Consider the following 19,929-nt stretch of genomic DNA (forward strand, 5'->3'; position numbering starts at 1 on the left):
AGAGGAAAAACTCCCTTCAACAGGAAGAAACCTCTGACAGATCCAGGCTCGATACAAGCAGCCATCTGCCACGACTGACTGGGCTTTTTAGAAGACATGATATGAGAAGTAGGTCTTCTCAAATCATGCACAATAAACAGCTTTCTGTGCAAAAAAAAGAACGGAATTATTTTTGATTATGAAAATGATCAAAAATGATTCATGCTTTATACTTCAGTAAAGAAAAAACTCACTAAAGCATAACACAGTAGTAGCAATACATTGTGAAACTGGAGGTGTACAAGTTACACAGATACAGAAAAAACCTATGAGGACATGGTCAATTATATTTAGAAATGTATTGTATTTTCATTCTTAAGCTTAAAGAATGGAATGTCAAGATTACAAAGCCTCTACTGAAAAGAATGTGACCAAACCCCCACCCCAAGAAACAAATCCAGTTTAAAATGTAGTATCTGAGTGTAGTTTATCCTATTGCTAAACTATAGTAGTTCAACACCCTTATTCTAATTTTGCTAATGATTAAAATTAATTGACAATGCTTTTCTCTTTTCTTTTCCCTGATGTCTATATTAGTTGCTCAAATAGCATAAGTGTGGCAATCCTTTGCCATAACATTTTACCAGCTGATACCCCTCCCCCCACATAAATACAGGATTCACAGTTGTGTAATATGTGACTTTAAAAATATTACAATAGCATAATTTACTTTTTTTTGGTTTCTCGTAAAGATTTAGTTTTTTCTTTCCTTTTTATTGTCACCATCTTCATTAATATCAACAGGTGACAAAGCATTACTCATTGCATAAAGTCACAAGTTTACACACTAGGAGTCCCGTCTTATTCCCACTTTTAGTATGATGAAAATAATCCTGCTAAACTAAAACACTTGAGATTTGATATCTTACATATTTAAACTTTCACTAGTTGACACTTTAACCCAACATGTGGAAACCTGATTAAAAAAAACACATTTGTACGTAAACATGATGTAAATCTGCAAATCTACAGAGATTTTAGCAGAATGAAATGAGCTTAATTACAAATTTGTCAAAACTGTGTATAGTTCACATTTACATGGTTGTTGTGAAGATGATTCTGGTGATGCAAGTTAAAATAATAATAAAAATCAGTCACTGTGAAGATATAAATGTTCACACTCGATGGGGCCTTTCTGATTGCCGCTGAAGCTTCCTTTAACCTGCTCAGTGTTTGCAACATCATTGGACAGATGGGTGCAGATCTTCAGGAAAAAAGTGAGACACTTTAACCCTCTGAGCAAACAGTTCAAGTTTCTTACTTCTTCCTACTTCTTTTCAAACATGTTAAGATAACTGTGGTCCAAAAATATCTGTCTTTTGGATTTCTTGTTCCTGTGCATGATTTTATACTGTAATATTCAAAATAAATCAATAAATGGTGTTAGAATTATTATTTAATCTTTCTTATATGAAGCTTATAGTGTTATGCCACTTTTAGAAGTTTGTTCTGTCTGTTGTTTGTTCGCTTCTTGTGTTGCAGAAGATAAGCTGCAGGACAGGAACTCACCCCCACAGCCTCGAAGAGAATGTGCTGTTCAAGTTATCTTATATGGATAAGAGTTGCTGTGTCAAGCTTCAACAGAGTATACTTCCCCCCCCTTTAGCTTCATGTAATTAGGGCGTTCCTAATCTAATAAAAGAGCGAGGCGAGCAGAGAAACTTCAGAGTGTTGGTCGGAGATTGTAACTGAAGCATTCTCTGAGCACTCTCCTCGCGAGTAAGAAACTCATCACTGACTCTTTGTCTCTGTTTTTGCAGTGTGTAAGAAATGTCTAGTGTTTGAACCTGACATTTAATTGGTCCTTCGAGCCGGAGTCCGATACACCAGACGATTCCAGCGAGTGAGTAAAAAAACCAGGAAGTCTGTGCACAGCATTTAAGACCCTTTCCGGGACTGGTCCTTTTTCTCACGAGCTGGAGTCCGACGGTTGACGGTTTTCCTCAGAGACTGGAGACACAGTGAGTAGTTTCAGTTTAAAACCAGTATGTATGGGAAGAAAAATAAGAAATAAAAATAAAAAAGAAAATAAAAAAATAAAAATGAAAAAACGATAAAAATCAGGATAAAAGAAAAGTAAAATAAAACCAGTTAAAGTCCGCGGGAGGATCAGACTCCTCTAACTATAGGTTAGTTAAATTCTGTGTGGGACAGCGGCGTCCTCTGGTAAAAAATTAAAACCCTGAGAATCCTAGGCACTGTCAGGTAAAATAAAAGCCGCGGGAGGAGCAGACTCCTCTAACTATAGGTTAGTTAAATTCTGTGTGGGACAGCGGCGTCCCCTAAAAAAGGACAACGGGAGTCCTCTACTAAGTAGTTAAATTCCGCAAAGGACAGAAGTGTCCTACTTAAAAGTGTGAAAGTGTGTGAGTGAATGAAAACTGATTATCACTAGATAAACAGTTTTATACCAAAACAACGGGGAACAAATGGTGAGATTTTGTGGATGTTTGTAGACAAGAAAACTCCGCTCTCTGAGTTGAAGTGAGTTTTACCACAATCTATTTATCACCATCCTGTTGAAATTTTCCAGTGTTTAGAACACAGCAGGTGTTGAGACCACACTGGACTAAATTTAGTTAAAAATGTTAATGTTAATGGTAAAGGGGGAAGCAAACATAAACAGAAGGTCTTAGTTGGTTCCTACTGGTTCTACTGGTTCCTACTGGTTCTACTGGTTCCTAGTGGTTCCACTGGTTCCTACTGGTTCTACTGGTTCCACTGGTTCCACTGGTTCCTACTGGTTCCTACTGGTTCTACTGGTTCCACTGGTTCCTACTGGTTCCACTGGTTCCCACTGGTTCTACTGGTTCCTACTGGTTCCACTGGTTCCTACTGGTTCTACTGGTTCTACTGGTCTTTAATGTCTTTAATTTTTTTAATAAAAGCAGTTAAAGTCCGCGGGAGTCCTCTACTAGGTAGTTAAATTCCGTGAAGGGCAGGAATGTCCTACTTCCATGTTTTTATGTCTTTAATGTTTTATCAGTAAAAGAAAAACAAATGGCAAAAGAGGGTTATGAACAGACAAAAGTCTGGCTCCAAATAGCTGAGAGAAGAGAAAAGGGAGAAAGAAAGGCTAAAGAAAAAAGAACAGGAAACGGAGGAGCAGAAAAATAAGGCGGAGGGGAGCCAGTCATTCTGTTCACAGCCGATGTTTTATCAGTTTGTATTAGAATAGTTTGTTCTTGATATGCGGAGGGCTCCATCCTAATCAGACATCCGTGAGCCTGTTCTTCTGAAGCGATGGTCACATTGTTATTCTTGTTGATAAAATGAAAAATGTTTGCAGTGAGCAGCCTTATTCCGTGTTTGTTAAGATTGCGTCCTCCTCTTCCAAAGAAGTGAAAGCTCTGCCAGTAGATCCAGAGGTTATCAAGGAAGGTCACTGAGCTGGCAGAGCAGGTTTTAAACAGCCATTTGTTTATCATAAGCAGCCTGGAATGTTTTTCGCCTCCCCGTTGAGGCGATGGAATTAGACCACTGAGAAATAACTTCATTTTTAATTTTCCCATAGTGTCCAGAAGAATATTAAAGTCCTTTTTCAGAATCTCGGATTTTTGCTTTTCCAGATCATTGGCTCCAACATGCACAACTAAAGTCTCCATGTTTGGCTGATCAGTGGTTATAGAGAGCACTTTGCGGAGCTTTGTGCGGTGGATGCGTTGGTTTAGCCTCGTTGCTGGTGTTTGAGGGTGGATTTTCACTCGGGGGCTCGTGCTGAAGTGCAGAAAATCTGTTTTTCAGTGGGATTCCCACGGAGTCAGAATGTTTTGAGGCTCGGGCTGGTCGCTTTGTCCTTGGGAGTGGGCTCGGTGTAGTCGTTTTGGTTCCAGCTACTTGTTTGTTATTCTTTGGCGAAGCAGGTGTTGAGGTTGAAGGTGCGTTTCTGCTCAGAGCTGGCCACGCTGATTCATCTAGGTGAGGGGTTCTCCCCGTTAGTCGTCTCATGGGATCTGCAGTGTGAGACTTGTTTTGGCTTGGCTCCCTGAGCGATCCAGGGTGAGCTGTTTGGTGCGGGGTGTACGAACTCTCCGCTGATTTGAGGAAGAGTTGTTTCATATCCACGGGTGGCGTTGATCTCGAGGTTCACCTCCAGCCGTTGAATCTTTGTTTCTAAAAAACTGAAGTCGTTGTAGAATACTGCTAATGTCCTTGGGGTCGAACGGGGGCATTTTGCCCTAGTTCAACTTGGAGGTGAAGAAAAGTGAGGTAAAAAATAAAAAGTGAGAAAAAATCTCCTGGTCTTTAGGTTTGAAGTAATCCAGTTATGATGTCGATAATGTGAATAAAACCATAAAAATTGTGACTTTAAAAAATAATCCACAAGCAAAGTTATCAGTAAGGACGGGAGAGAGCAGGATAAGCTGTTCCTCCTTCAGCTGCCAGAAGTAGTATTTTCGGAAAGACTTTAGGGAAGATTGAAATTTATAATCTACCTGACCTAAGACATTCTGTTTCACTGGGAAATGCATTTGCAGATAAAACAGCTAAGCAAGCAGCAATGGGAGAAAAAGAAGTACTGTGGTCCACAGAAGAACAAATCGATAATGAAATATTGAAAGACATGCAAAAACAAGCAAGCACACTAGAACAAAAAACCTGGATAAAAAGTGGAGCAACTGTAAAAAATGACTTATACATCTGACCAGAAGGAAAACCAATCCTACCAAAAAATCTATATAAATGGGCAGCAATATTGAGCCATGGGAAGACACATGTCTCAACAGGAGGGATGGTAGGATTAGTAAAACAGCATTATACAACCTATGGTTTTAATTTAATCTATATTCAAAAAAATTTTTGTAGAGCTTGTCTCATATGCGCTAAGCACAACGCTCAAGGTAATCTACGTCCAAAGCGAGGGAGGTTTCCAACACCTAACTATCCTTTCCAGAGTATACACATGGACTTTATAGAACTAAATCAAAGTGAAGGGAAAAAGTACTGTCTAGTGATCATAGATTCATTTTCAAAATGGATAGAACTGTTCCCAACTAAAACACCAGATGCCCTAACAGTGGCAAAAGCCCTATGTAAAGACATAATACCCAGATATGGAATACCAGAAAAATCTATAGTAATAATGGTACACACTTTGTGAACCAAGTGGTAAAAAACATAGGAACTGCCTTCCACATAAACTTAAAAAACCACTGCAGCTACCACCCACAAAGTGCAGGACTGGTAGAAAGAATGAATGGTACTATAAAAAATAGATTAAAGAAGTGTATGGAAGAAACAGGAAGGCCCTGGACACGGTGTTTGGACCTAGTTAAAATGTATATAAACATCACTAGTACATCAGGGCTAACACCTTATGAAACACTATTTGGGAGACCGTACAGACTTCCATTATTTAAAAATGAATGGGAAGCAGAGGATGAACCTAACCTAGCAGACTATATGAGAAAAATGTTGGAACTAAAATAACTCTCTTAGTAATAGCCTTCACTGCTACAGTATTGCTAAGTGTTTTTGGTCATCAGCCTTTTCTACCTTTTATGAACAAAGTTTTGCCTACCTTCAGCTAGACCCCCAGAGGAAGCCCGTGGTACAAAGGGAACTGTATTTCTAGTATACAGTTGTCTCAAACCGGTGAAGATAGTCCACAACTCTGCCGAGGGGTTCTTAGGAAGGGAATCAAAACATAAAACATGACCACTAAAAGAAATAAGGTGATCTTTGGTGTAGGAGCTGCGGTCGTAATTATTGCAGCTCTCCTATTATTTTGGTATGAAACAAAAGTAAGAGAAGAACACATAACACCGAGAAGTATGGATGCCACCTGGGAAGAGTTGTACGTGGTGTCCAAGGTTAGGGACATGGAAAATCCCTGTAAAGGGTCAGGTGAAGAGGTTGTAGATGAAATCTACCTGTGTGTTAATGCATCTAGATTGGCAACTGTGATTTCTCTGGACCTGAATAAGATCAATATTGGGGGCTACCCAGGCAATGCCTGGGCAGGTTATGATCAAAGAGATGGGAAAATGTTTTCGCCTACACAGGGGATAGCTGGAGGCCAAATCCAAAGATAAATACCAAAGCACAGTACTGGGCTAAGGTTATACATCTGGGAAAAAATCAATAAAGAAATAAAAATAATCATAAACACCACAAACAATCCGATCCCTTTCAAAAGTGATGTTCCTTGTTTCTATTTCTCTTTGTGGATTGAGAAAAGTGGAAAAGACCCCTATAAAATGATTTCCCTGTGCCAGAACATCACAGAGTCAAATAACGTCTCCCCAGGCATAATGGTGGCGGACCCACACTCAACCAAACTCGCAAGTTCTGAAATGACTATATTCAATGCAGATGATGATGATGATATAGATGAGCTAATTAGAATAACCACAGGAGTTACCAGCCGAAGCAACAACTGGCTTCTAATGATAGAACAGGCTGCAAAAGTTCCACAAGGGGACTGTGTGATATGTATGGGTCCACGACCACTTTTGAGAGTGGTTCCAGCAACGCTCCCAAATGAATGTGAGTTCAGGAAATTGTTCGACTATAGTAAATGTTACTCGGTACTTCCAACCATTATCCCGTAGTGACATCTGGGGGTGGTGTGGAGATAACAGGTTGTTTGATAAACTGCCATTAAATACTACTGGTTTGTGCACTGTAGTGACTCTGATGTTACCTGTTTCAATATACCCTATGACAGTACCACAACTACTTGAATCACTAGGTAATGTGCTTCCATCAGTGTGGCAGCAGCGTCAGAAACGCTCTCTGAAAGATGACGATGATCCCACCTATATAGACAGTATTGGGGTCCCACGTGGTGTACCTGATGATAAATAAATAAAAATGTTGATAGAATAAAACTACATCCACTACAATGTCCAGAGGTTAGGTAACAAAACAGAGCAAGGTTTCTCAGCCGTCCACGAGCAACTGTCAGCTACCTCCCTGATGGCTTTCCAAAACCGCATTGCTGTTGACATGTTTGTTGGCTGAGAGGGGTGGGGTCTGCGCCCTTTTTGGGGAGCAGTGCTCCGCCCTTATCCCCAACAAAACCACTGCAGATGGCAGCCTCACCAAGGCCTTGGATGGGTTGAGGGCTCTAAACAGCAAAATGAAAGACCACTCTGGAGCTGATACAGAAATGTGGGACGTTTTGGGTAATGTATTTGGCAAATATTAACAACTAATAGTCTCTGTCTTAATTTCCATAGCTGTGTTTGCAGCAATACTGGCCTTGTGTGGATGTTGTTGTATTCCCTGTATCAGAGCTTTAATTCAAAAGCTCATCACCACTGCCATCACTCCGATGCAGGAACAAGTGTATTCTCTCCTTCCTCCTGCCGACAATAAAAATGTAACAGATGCTGAGTCCAGTGATGAAGAAGATGAAATGTCTCTCAACCTTCCAGACTTGTATCCTGACCCAAATGTTCCTAGGTCGAACTTGTAATACAATGTTAATGATGTAAGGTGTGAATGTGTCCTTTTCCCTCTGAGTGTACCTGTTTTGAACCGCTTAATGAATTACCAATAGAAAATCGAAAGAAGTTATTGAGTAAGGACTAGATCTGGCTAAAAAATGGCATAAACAGGAGGGAAATGTTAGAATTATTATTTAATCTTTCTTATATGAAGCTTATAGTGTTATGCCACTTTTAGAAGTTTGTTCTGTCTGTTGTTTGTTCGCTTCTTGTGTTGCAGAAGATAAGCTGCAGGACAGGAACTCACCCCAACAGCCTCGAAGAGAATGTGCTGTTCAAGTTATCTTATATGGATAAGAGTTGCTGTGTCAAGCTTCAACAGAGTATACTTCCCCCCCCCCTTTAGCTTCATGTAATTAGGGCGTTCCTAATCTAATAAAAGAGCGAGGCGAGCAGAGAAACTTCAGAGTGTTGGTCGGAGATTGTAACTGAAGCTTTCTCTGAGGCACTCTCCTCGCGAGTAAGAAACTCATCACTGACTCTTTGTCTCTGTTTTTTGCAGTGTGTAAGAAATGTCTAGTGTTTGAACCTGACAAATGGAAACCTCAGTCCTCGTCACAGGTGTCCTGGAATGCCGACTGTTGTATCGTGTCATCTGTCACAACGCGTTTTGCTGTCGTATCACGCTAACATGACGGCCACTAAAGATGAAAAAATAAATACGACAGTCAGCTGGACAAAGATTGTAGTTATTTCTCAGTTAGTTGAACAGAAGCAATATTGAGTTCTCACCAGAGTCGGCTGCACCTCATCTCTGCTGGTGAAAGGGATGCCTTGGGGATACCAGACATGCATGGGAAAGTCCTCCTGAGAAACCAAGAGAAAACATGTGTTGTAATGACCTATAAACGGTAAACGTCCTATGACACATGATAGGTAGTTACCTTCAACCTTGCTGCAGGAGACACAATGTCTTGTAAGTGAAGTTTCATGAACAGATGTTAACTTCATGTTTAGCTGTGAGAGTCTCAGCTTGATTGGAGTGGATGGCCGAGCTACGACTTAAGACACTTTAATCTGTAATGCAAGAGATTTATCATGAGTAACAATAGCATTCTCAGAGAAAAGAAGTGAACATTCACACTTACAAATCAAATAGCTCCACTTCATGGTAACTGTAGTATGTTCTCATCACACCTGAATGTAAAGATTTCTGTGGCTGAGAAATGAAAATTAGATCAAGCAATGTTTTTTTTCTCTGTGGTAGCAGAAGTGATCAACTGTACATATCCCCGAGACTGAAACAGCTCCAGAATTTGCCCTGGTGCGTACCTGATTCTCGTTGAAATCTCCACATACAATGACAGGGTGACAGTCCAACATCTCCAGTGCATCCAGAAGGCTTACCAGATTTTCCAGGAACGGTCTCAGGCTGTAGTTAGGAGGTCTGTACACAGCTGCAATCACTGCCCTGAATGGAGACTCAACCTTCTAAGCCACAAACTCAAGATCAGTCACATTTTGCAAATATTGTCTTTCATTAACCTTAATATGGTTTCTCACATAAACAGCCACACCACCTCCACTTTTGGAAGCCATTTGGGGAAAATTTGAATATGACACATGTCTGTTTCGTTTGAACATATTGTAGCCATCCAGATGCAGATTGTCGTAAACAAAAGATCCTTTTAGGTGAGTTTCAGTCAGACACAGCACATCTGCCAGACACAGTTCGTGATGTTTTCTTATGTCACAGATGTGAGATGGGAGTCCCTCGGTGTTATGCGAAACAATTACCAGTGTTTCTGGCCTGTTTAAAGTTTCTTTCACCTGAAGAAGAGGCATCATGTCATCTACGCTGGCTTGTCTCATGGTCTGAAGAGCTGCAGTGACTTGAGGATTGGCAAATATTTTTTTTTCGTCGAAATCCAGTAGGTAGAGTCCACTGAGAGACGTTACCCTGCTGAGAGCTACGTATGCCATACCTGGTTCAAAGATTTTCTTCAAAGACACCACAGCTGCATTTGTTGTTAGGCCTTGGGTTTTGTGAATAGTACAAGCAAAAGCCAGTTTCACAGGAAACTGTCTACGTACCACTCCATTTAGCTTCAGATTCTCCTCCGCTCTCTCGATGTAAACAAGATTGGCAGTCTCTGAAGGTCCACTTTGGTTTCTGGTCCCACTTGTCTGATTATCCATCGTCAGGCCCAGCTTACTGATGCTGTGTTCATCAGTGTCAGAAGTTACAACAGCTGTTAGGACACCAAATGCACCATTAACTAGTCCATTTTGAACATCGATATTTCTGGTGAGCATGACCTGAGCTCCAACGGCAACTTTCAAAGTGTCTGCTAAATCATTTCTACCTCCCTTGCATGGTCTTTCTTTGCGTGCCATTCTGCCTGTCCGTGGATCCTTTTGGAAGTCATCTGCGTCGATGGTGATGATGTTGGAATGTAACAAGTTCAGAGTTGCCAAATTGTGTTCATCCACCAACTTATTGGTTGCAAAAATGTGCAAAACGTCAGCAGGGCAAAGACTTGAGAAAGGATCTGCTCTAAACTCATGGAAGCGACTTCAGGTTCGTTCAGGAGTTGCATCAAAGGTCTGAGTTTGGCTTTGGCAGTTTCAGTGTCATTGTTCTCACCTGGTCTGGAGATCACTGTGTTTCTGCAGGGGGCTTTGGAAAACCAAATCGACAACCAGAGTTCACACTCTTGAAACAAGATCTGGTGTGATTCTTACTGTGTCTCTGAACTTCAGAAACTTTCCGATACAGTTCTGGTTCTCTGTCTGGATCAGGAAGCTGTGCCGAGATGTATTTATCAACAAAATTACACACAGTTTGATCGTCTGACTCATCCAGCTGTGGAGCTCCTTCAACCCATAGCATCGCATGGATGTGTGGACTTCCTCTGTGCTGAAACTCAACTCTGTAAAAATAGTCAATCACTCTTCCCAAAGGCTGAGCATCTGACAGCAACAAATCTCTGAAAAGTGCCTCAACTCGCTTATCAAATAAACGCATGCAGGTGACAGGATTGGATCGCAGAATCTCAGACTTGGCGGTCCAGTCAAGAGCGTCGACATCAATTTCCTCACCTTGTTGCCTCTTTATGGCTTGAATGATTTCAGGCCATCTGAACTCTGCAGCTGAAAACGTGACAAAAAAACAGGGGGTGCCAATTTGACGAATTATACTGAACAAGTCTTTTGTTGCTCTGTTCCAGTATGCTGGAGTACCTCTTAGAGGTTGCATGAATCTCATGGCGTCTTTATTTCTCACCAGTTTCTCAACCTCTCGTTTGTCCTGCAACATACCTGAGGTTATTCTGCGACCATCTCTGGTTCTGGTCTTTCCTTTTCGTAGCTGAATCGTCATGCTGTTGTTAGCCAAGTGTATCTCTGTCACAAACTGTGCAAAAAACAAGTATGTTGGGTCTCTGGCAAAGCGATTATCAACATGAAATAGCCGTGACTTGAAATATCCACTTGGTGTCACTTTAATGAGTCTCCTTGTGTCCAAAGTGTTCTCTGATGTTGGAAATTGTACCGGGAAGCTCATGGATTCCAAATTTGGGGTCTTAAAAAAGCTGACGGGTGAATTTGATTGTGCCGGCGCCAAGCAGTATGTACTTTCAGAGAAACAAAGTATCTCTTCTGATATGTCAGGAGGCTGAAGGCATGATTCTATAGCGAATCCTCCATTTGGCAAATCACCTTCTTCTCCATCATTCATCTGTGGCTGGAGTTGTTCACAATCACTGTCCTGATCATTTTCAGCCTCATTTTCTGCCTCACATATAGCATTTTTCTCATACTCGTCAATTTCCATCAGATCTGCTTCATCATACTCATCCTCATCCATACTTACTTTGCTATCGTCATCATCATTGTCATCATTATCAGGAAGTGTAGGGTCACAAAGCTCAGCTTCATGTCTAATATTCATGTCCCGATACTCTGGATGATTCTGCTTCAGTTTTAGTAATGCAGAAATTAGTTTAGACCAGGTTACTGTCTGAAAAAGTTGATGACCTCTGTAGGACAAACGTCGCTTCAATTTTACTCGCATCACTTGGGACTCACTCCGAAGCCTGGGCAAGGCATTGACTGTTTCTTGAAGTTCTGAAGGTACACACACAAAATTGCCCCTTATTAATCTTTGTCTGCCTTTTGGAAGCGGAATGATCTTTGCAAACGGAATGCACTTAGCAATCAGGTGTCTTTCCAGAATATTCAAATCTGACAGTTCACTGGGAATTTCTGCCAAGTCAAGTTTGTTTGCTGCTGCTAGGGGTGGCATGCATCCTTTCTTTAGATGTCTGTGGCATGTGTGACAAATCCACTCTTGACTTCTCTCATGAGGAACTGTACACTGTCTATCCGTGCAGCTTTCATCGCAAACATGGACATACTTGCCTGTTAGACACTGTTCAACCACATCTGGTTTCTTTACATAATTTGACCTTTTACAGAGTTCTACTTGGTTGGGAAACGAGGACTTGTGACACACAGTGCACACATAAGTAGGGCCAGCCTTTATATTTAATCTGAAAACTGAAATGGCTTCATTAATCAGTCTGTTCTCTGGCAGACAGTTTGTAAAACATGCATTTTAAGGTCCTCTGTTTCTCTCTGGGGGAATCTTTTCATCTGTCTGTATCTTTTTTTTTTATTTAATTGCACATCTGATGTTATGCATTGTCCTAAATGAACTATCACCATGGTATCTGTCTGTCATCAGTTTTTTCATCCTCTCTTTGTGTCTCAGCCGGAATTCTTTGTTTTTTGCATAAAGCTCAGTCACATAAGATCTCTGTCTCTGTCTAAATGTTAAATTATTTTGGTATGAATTTCTTATGTAGCTTTTCTGTCGTTCCTGATATACAAGATTATTTCTATAACAACTTTTGACATAGTCTTTTTGTCGTTGTTTAAAATTTTCATTATCCCTGTATGCTGTCCTGATGCGTGATCTTTGTTTCTCTTTAAACTCAGAACTCTGTCTATACAGATTTTTCATGTACAGTCTTTTCTTTTGATTTCTTTAAGGGTTATTTTGAAACTTCCTGCGAGAATAAGATCTTTTCTTTGCTTTGAAGGACTCCCTTAACGCATAGTTTTCTCTTTCCTTCCTCTTCTGATTCTCTTTTCTTTGTCTCGGTTTCTCAATCATAAGTAGTCTCATCTTCATCTTTTTCTTTTCACTTTAGGACACTTTGACAGTTTCAAAGGCATTTCCAAAAGTGCACATTTTGCATTTCTCTCTGAACTGGTAATGGGGAATGCTGTATTTTTTTGTGTCACAGACAACATTAAACTAATTGCATTAGATATACCTTCAAATACATCATCAGAAGGACTACTTGCAACAGGAGACATGACTTCAACATTGATGTTTGACTCAAGAGCAGGAATGTTTTGTGTAAGGGAAGCAGACTCAACCTGATGTTGAACAACACTTGGTGTCTCAGATTCATATAACAGAGGAGACGTATGAACTGTGTCTGAAGTACCTCTCTGGTAAAATGACAGGGGCTGGAGTTCAAATACACAAGATGATGGTACATTAAGCATTGTGTAAATTGACTTTAATCTGTGAATCATGTCACTAAGATGGGTAAATTTTAGCATCACTGCTGTGCCAAAGTTTAAAAGACTAAATGTCATTGGCATTCCATTTTTGTTCCTTGTGTGCGGGTCAAAGTATCCATATTCGCCAGATCTGCTTCTGAAAACAGCAATGGCTAAGCCTGACATGATCAGCAGCCCATATTGTACATCTGATGACAAATGGCTCAATGCTTCTTCCAGGCTTGGATAAGTCTCTCCCCCTCCAAATGTACCACAAACTGGGAATGGAGTCATTTCCACATGATATCTTGACCTGCGTGCAATTACCTCGTTTGGTAGTTCATCAGTTGCCAAATGGATGCTACGAGGAAATCTTTCTCTAGCCTGTCTGTACACAGCATCACCTTTATCCAGAACAAGGTCAAGATCTGGTCTGGTAATTGTTTCATTCTCGTGGAAAAAAATACAGAAACACCAAACTGTTGGCCATACACTGACTGTTCCTGTACATTCCATTTTCAACGAATCCTGACTCCGTGAGGCACACACATGTGTCACTGATGGCTGAAGTTCTACATTAACTTGAGACTGCCGAGCTGAACCACATCCCCTTTTCAACGTGTCAGCATAAGAGACCTGTGATGCACTTTGCTTTGTATCTCCTGCATCATGCTGGAAAGCTGTTTTGGTGTCAGATAGTGCTACCACAGAAGATAAACTGTTTTCACTTCTATCATTTACATGCTTTCTTTCAAAAGACTCCCCCACACACATCGCATCTCTAGAAAGCTTTCTCTGTGTAACATCAGCGTACAGTATATTCTGAAACTGCTGGTTGTTGTTCTCAGAGTCAGTACCTGTCACTTGATTACTCTGAGACCATTTCTCCTTCTGCCATCTGAGCTTCTGAGCCTGAGAACGCTGACCCTTTCTAGGCATTGTTGATTCAACTTCTGGACAGGTCAAGCAGGAAACAGCAACTCCAATGGTCCTTACTGATCTTTGTATCTCAAGATAAGCAGATACAATACAAAACTACACCAATGTACATACAATGAATGTATTAGTGTTGAATAGATAGTCAGTACAAACCTGTGAACAAACCTGAAGTTCAGTCCAAAGTCAGTAGCAGTAGGCAGGAACACGAATTAGGCAGCTCAGATAAGAAATGAGCTTTACTTCAGTCCAATTGGAATTTTGTTCAATATTTAGCTCAGTAGATTAATTTTGGATTCAGTTCTTAAATGTATACAGATCAAGTATTTAGCTGATCTGTTTCAGAAATTATTTAAAATAGAAAATTATAATCCAATTTTGAAATAGAACTTTTTCAAACTTCAGGTCCAAATCAGATTACTCAAAAAGACGTCTTAGAAATATCAAACTTTAAAGTTATTTTTTTTTACTGTTTTCGATTTTATGTCAATAGTGGTCTATATGTCTATTTTGACAGACAAGACGAGAGCTTTACTTAAGTCCAAATAGAATTGGAGCAATGTATTTCAGTAGAAAACAATTTTTGTTTTCAATTTTAAAATTTATCCAGATCAAGTTTTTAGTTGACCTGTTTGAGTAATTATTTATTTTCAGCCAATTTTGAAATGGAAGCTTTTCAAACTTATTAAATTATTACTCAACAAGACGTCTTAGTGTCAAGCTTCCCAGTTATTTACTCTTACAGCGGAGAGAGGTAGATAGGAAAGACAGAGCAGTGAGAGGGGAGATTCTCTCAGGTTCTCAATAGATAGTCAGATGAGTTACTGGTAAACTCAGTTCATGAAATGATTTCACATGACATGAAATGCATTTATGATAGATGCCACGATATGAGATTCAGAAAATGGATGCCACGATATTCAGAAAATGGATGTCACAACTGTTCAGAGGTCACAGGACGTAAGATGTGAGGGGAAAACAGATCTAGTTACTGGTAAACTAGATTAAGAGAGACAGGCAAACATCAATTTGGCAGTAAACTGATGGTTGAAGAAAAAAAGGGAACTCTGGTTACTGGTAAACCGGCTCCTGAATTCGGAAAAACCAGGCCACCTATTGGGATGCTGGTTTGTGGAAATGCTTGTCAGTTTAGGGATGGGATAGAAAAATGCACAGAAAATGGTTTTCCAGATATGTTGGAAGGAAGAGGAAAGGAAAAAACACAGTTGGAAAATTAAAATGCTTCCGACAGTGGTTAGAGAAAGAGGGTCCGTGGAACACCTGCGAGACAAAGAACAGCCAATAGACATCAAAATGAAACATTCTCAACAGAGCAGTTTCTGGGTCAGATTTCATCTGATAAGGTTCAAGCTCTGAAGAGATGCATGACAGAAAACCTCATCAAGACAGAAAACCTCATCATTAGTCCACAAAACAACTCAGAGGGTTGTTGCTGTACTGAGTCATGTTTCTTACAGGGTTTTGGGCAACAGGGTCCTCATGTGAGCACAACCAACATATCCTGTTTGGATCCAATTTAAAGCAAATGTCTGTAGATATGATTGTGTGTGAGTCAGGTTGAATCAGCTGTGACTGCTCGGCTGATCCACGTTGGAACATCCGCTCACCAGGGAGGAAGGTGTCTAGGTCCACTTCTCTCTGTGAGGGAGTGTAAAAACGTTTTGTTAGTAGCTGATCAGAAAACATTCTGGGGTCCAGAACACATATCCGCTAAGGTTCTTTGGTGTCTGTACACAAACTGCTTTGATCTAAACATTTCTGGACTTGTCAGCTCATAACAACCTCTTGGAAGATAAGCGTGTCATGTTCAGAACCTCTACCAGGTTCTTTTTTAAGTGGCAGCATACCCCTGTCTGATTAGAGATGTCTAAGTGACATAAATTAGGTTATCATCAGATATTCAAATCAGATCCAAATACAAACATTCCTTTCTCAAACAATTAAAGGGTGTTATTTTTATGTATTCGTTGCTTACTCTTGACATTCACATTTTTCCATGTGACATAATAGAGTATTTCAATTCTAAAAAAATGTAAATGTTCCTTGTAGCTTCTTCAGTTAGTCCTACTCCCAAAAGACTGATTCTGTCCATCAAAAGCAAGTCAAAGCACATAAATTCTGACCCTGAATGAATTCAAACATTGTGATGAGAATCAGACACTGATTTAAATGTAGAAACATGGATGTCATCATATCCAGTTGCTGATCAAATGACTTTCAGCCCGGTCTTACACAGGTTTAAAGATGCTAAAGTCTTGTACATTTAACTACGTACACAACCCTCAGGGTTTTTATAAACAATCACTGAGGTGTTCAGTGACAGCTAACTTTTTTCAATCAAATAAAGCCACACATTGCTAGTACTCACCTCACTGAGCAGAAGTGGGGCAATGTCTAGGTAGTCTGAAAGGAGGTAAACAACAGTTGAATTTATTGAATTTATTTGACAGGAGCACATACACAAAACTGACAAACTTAAAAAGCAGCAGTCCAATGTTTGCATCATTCTGCTATTGCTGTGAGCGTTTGTCCCTAATTGGGCCTTTTTAAATAGTGCATCTGAAATGCTATAGCAATGAAGATTAAGAGTTGGGAGTGACACTATGGATTTTAGACAGCCCATAAGATCACCACCACATTACACATTGGTTTACTGCACAAAGATGGTAGCACAGTACAGAAAAAAAATATTTCAACAAAATGTGGAAGTTTGCTAAAAAGCTTTTAAGTTTCTCAGCTCAATTTGTGAGATTTCTGTGTTCATGAGATGTTAGTTCAGAATGAAACTGTCAAACATTTTCAGGTTTTCCACATTGTCACTATCTGGTCATATTTTCATTCTTTCCAAATAGAGAATGTTGTAATGCAGTTTGCTGATGTGATCTAGAAGCAGTTTATCTTTAAAAAATAATGTACTTACCAGCCAAAGGACGTCAGGACAAGATTCTGTCTGAGAAAAGACACATAGTCAAAGTTATCCAAGGGTCCACAGACACCACCAGTACGACCGGACACATTGGTAAATGGATACTATTCACTATTTGCTGTTTCACTTTGAATAATTACAAGAATTTTTTTAAAAAGTAAATATTTTTAATAAATATGTTCATAAATATTATGAATCCGAGTTGCAAATAGATCAATATTATTTATCATATGTATTAGGAGCAGTATAAAATGTCCAGTCTTGCCTTAATTTATTGTTAAAAGCATTTGTGCTTGACAGGCTGCTGAACTTTGCAATGTACTTACCAGCCAAAGCACGTTGGTGAGCGGTGAGCAGTTTTCTTTCAGTCTGTGAAAAGACACTGTGTGTTATCTCACAATTATTGACTTGATCAAAAAAAGAAAATACACAACACGTTGGAAAGCACAGTTCATTATTAGCTATTTATCTTGGAATATTTGCATAAATTAATAAACTCACTACAGAAATCGGGTTTACAAGCAGATTAATATTCTTTAATGAAATCTATGTTTCTAGCAGTACAGAAAGATGTGTACCCAACTTGACATATGTATTAGGAGCAGTATAAAATGTCCAGTCTTGCCTTGATTTATTGTTAAAAGCATTTGTGCTCGACAAATGCTTTTAACCCTGCCACTGCACAAACAGTGGCTGGGTCTTTAAACTCTGATTGGCTACAATTAACTCCGAGGATTACTGCTGGGTTTTCAAATTACGTTGAATAGAAGCTGATCGAGAAGACAAAGAGTAGCATGAATGGTTATGAATTATACTAATTGGATACACATTTCTCATTCTGAATAGAATGGCTTTCAGTCAAGCACCCGTCAATATTAGCCTATCATGCTAACGGACAGTACCCATCAGAAATAGGATGGTTAGCTGTTTACAACTTATGGCAATAGTTAAGATGCGATTAACATCTGTAAGAATTAAATTGTGTTTCATCCTTTTTTTCGATTATGGCAGGCCCAGTTAAAACACTGCTCACCTGCAATGCACAACCCAAGAACAAACTGTTGGGCCTAACGGCCCAACAGTCCCTTAACGACTGACAGTTCCAGGTTAACCGCAAAGTCCAATTAACTGCGACTATTACAGGTGATTTTATTTTTAAATTAGTTAGCTGAATAGAAGCTGACCATGAAGACAAATACTAACATACATGGTTAAAATTAGATTATGAAAATTATACTGCATAAGGTTAATTAGATTATTATACATTCCTCATTCTGAATAGAGTGGTTTTCAGTGAAGTTATATATTAAGCGTCAATGTTAGCATGTGATGCTAACGGTCGGCACCTATAAAAATAAGATGGTTAGCTGTCTATAACTTCATTATGGTATGGCGATTCGTTAAGAAGCAATTATTAATATATTTAAGAATGAAACTGTTTTTCATCTTTTATATTTTCTGATTATTGCAAGCCACCTCTGCAAGGCACATCCCAAGAACAAACCAACGTTTATCTAACAGCCCCTTAACAGCTGACAGTCCCAGTTTCAGCTGAACTGCAAAGTCTAATTAACTCCGAGATTACGGTTGCAATTTTATACATAGTTAGCTGAATAGAAGCTGATCATAAAGAAATACTAACATACATGGTTATAAATTAAGTTAATTGGAAATACCCTCTTCAATCTTAATAGACTGGTTTTCATTCGAGTTATACAGCAGCCGTCAATTTTAGCATATGCTAATGATTGTTTGCTATCAGAAAAAAACTACATATAGCTGTTTTCAGCCTTATTAAGTTACAGCCACACTTAAGCAATTATGTAATAACTCTTTGACAACGAAACCGTCTCTCATTGTTTATAATTTTATTATTACAACAAACCCAATTAAAACACCGCTTACCTGTTGGGCACAAACGAAGAAGGGAGAACGTAACGGCAGAGAACGCCAAGCAAAACGTCAGAGACATTCAGGAGCACTCGGATATTTCCACTTTGATTACGACTGTAGATTTTGCAAGCTTGTTAAATCAATTCAAGAAAGATTTAGCACCAGTTTTAAGTCTCGTGTACAACTCGTGTTTTGAAACATACCATTTACAGCTACATTTATTTTTTTATCGCCTTAAAATTAATTCTAACATTACTTATGCCTTCCTCTGGCATTTGTTGAAAGTTAAAAATGTATTAGCATAAATTTTCATTAAATAACACTGCTTCTTCATCACTGTCATAAACAAAATATTACATAGAAAATTTAACTTACTGTGGGAGAGGCGGCAGGAACTTACCCCGCTCAGCAAATGCAGGTGACTTTCAAAGAACGCCACTTAAAGCCCCTCAACTGCGCATGTCCAGAAAGCCGTGGCAGGTTTACGTGTTCTTGTTTGTACTCTTGTTCTCGCCACACACTAAAGCAGGTCTTTTTTTTCTTCATCCCGCAGTTAATAAAATTAAGTGAGGGCTAGATTAGGATTACACCCAAATTATCGATTTTACTACGGTGGCCCCGAGGTGCAAACCATTTAAGCAAAATTAAAATAATTACATTCAAAATCATATAGACTCCTTATTTCCCTTCGTTACTCATGCCTTACTGTGGCTTTTGTTCAAAGTTCAAAATGTATTAGATTTAACTCTTATTAAATAGCACTTCTTCTTCATCACTGTCATAAACACCGCTCTGTTGATGAGTGACAGCTCTCGTCTATATCTCGGGCGGCCATCTTGGAGCGGTCCACCCACTCAGCGTTCTGTGTTTAGCAGGCACGATGACGTATCAGCGCGTTTAATCGATCATAACACGCTTTTTTGTTACTGGAAACCATATTCAAACATCTATCAAAGCTACATTTATAAACAATTGTATTTTTAAGTATGTTTTATTACAGAGTTCAGCATATTTAAATATGCTTACTGGCTATAACAATAGGAATGGAATATTCTGATATTGATGTATGATCAGCATATCACAAAGCACACAGCCGTTCAAAATTAAATACATTATTTAGTAATATCAATACATATTTATATG

The 19,929-nt window shown here is 39.3% G+C and overlaps 2 long non-coding RNA genes across 2 annotated transcripts in view; one reads left to right on the top strand and one right to left on the bottom strand.

Annotated features, from left to right (window-relative positions):
- Positions 1–1,422: 1,422 nt before the first annotated feature.
- LOC145550316 (uncharacterized) overlaps positions 1,423–19,929 on the top strand; it is a 195,743-nt gene continuing 177,236 nt past the window's right edge. The window contains exon 1 of the long non-coding RNA XR_014086219.1: positions 1,423–4,248. This is a non-coding gene — a long non-coding RNA (uncharacterized LOC145550316). The remainder of the gene's footprint in view (positions 4,249–19,929) is intronic.
- On the bottom strand, positions 8,034–8,515 carry LOC145550315 (uncharacterized). Its single transcript, XR_014086218.1, has 3 exons — positions 8,378–8,515; positions 8,226–8,300; positions 8,034–8,134 (listed from the first exon to the last, which is right to left on the bottom strand). It is a non-coding gene; the product is annotated as an uncharacterized LOC145550315 (long non-coding RNA).

This window comes from Poecilia reticulata, unplaced genomic scaffold (genome assembly GCF_904066995.2).
Source record: "Poecilia reticulata unplaced genomic scaffold, P_reticulata-male-v2 Scaffold_33, whole genome shotgun sequence".
NCBI classification, from domain to species: domain Eukaryota; kingdom Metazoa; phylum Chordata; class Actinopteri; order Cyprinodontiformes; family Poeciliidae; genus Poecilia; species Poecilia reticulata.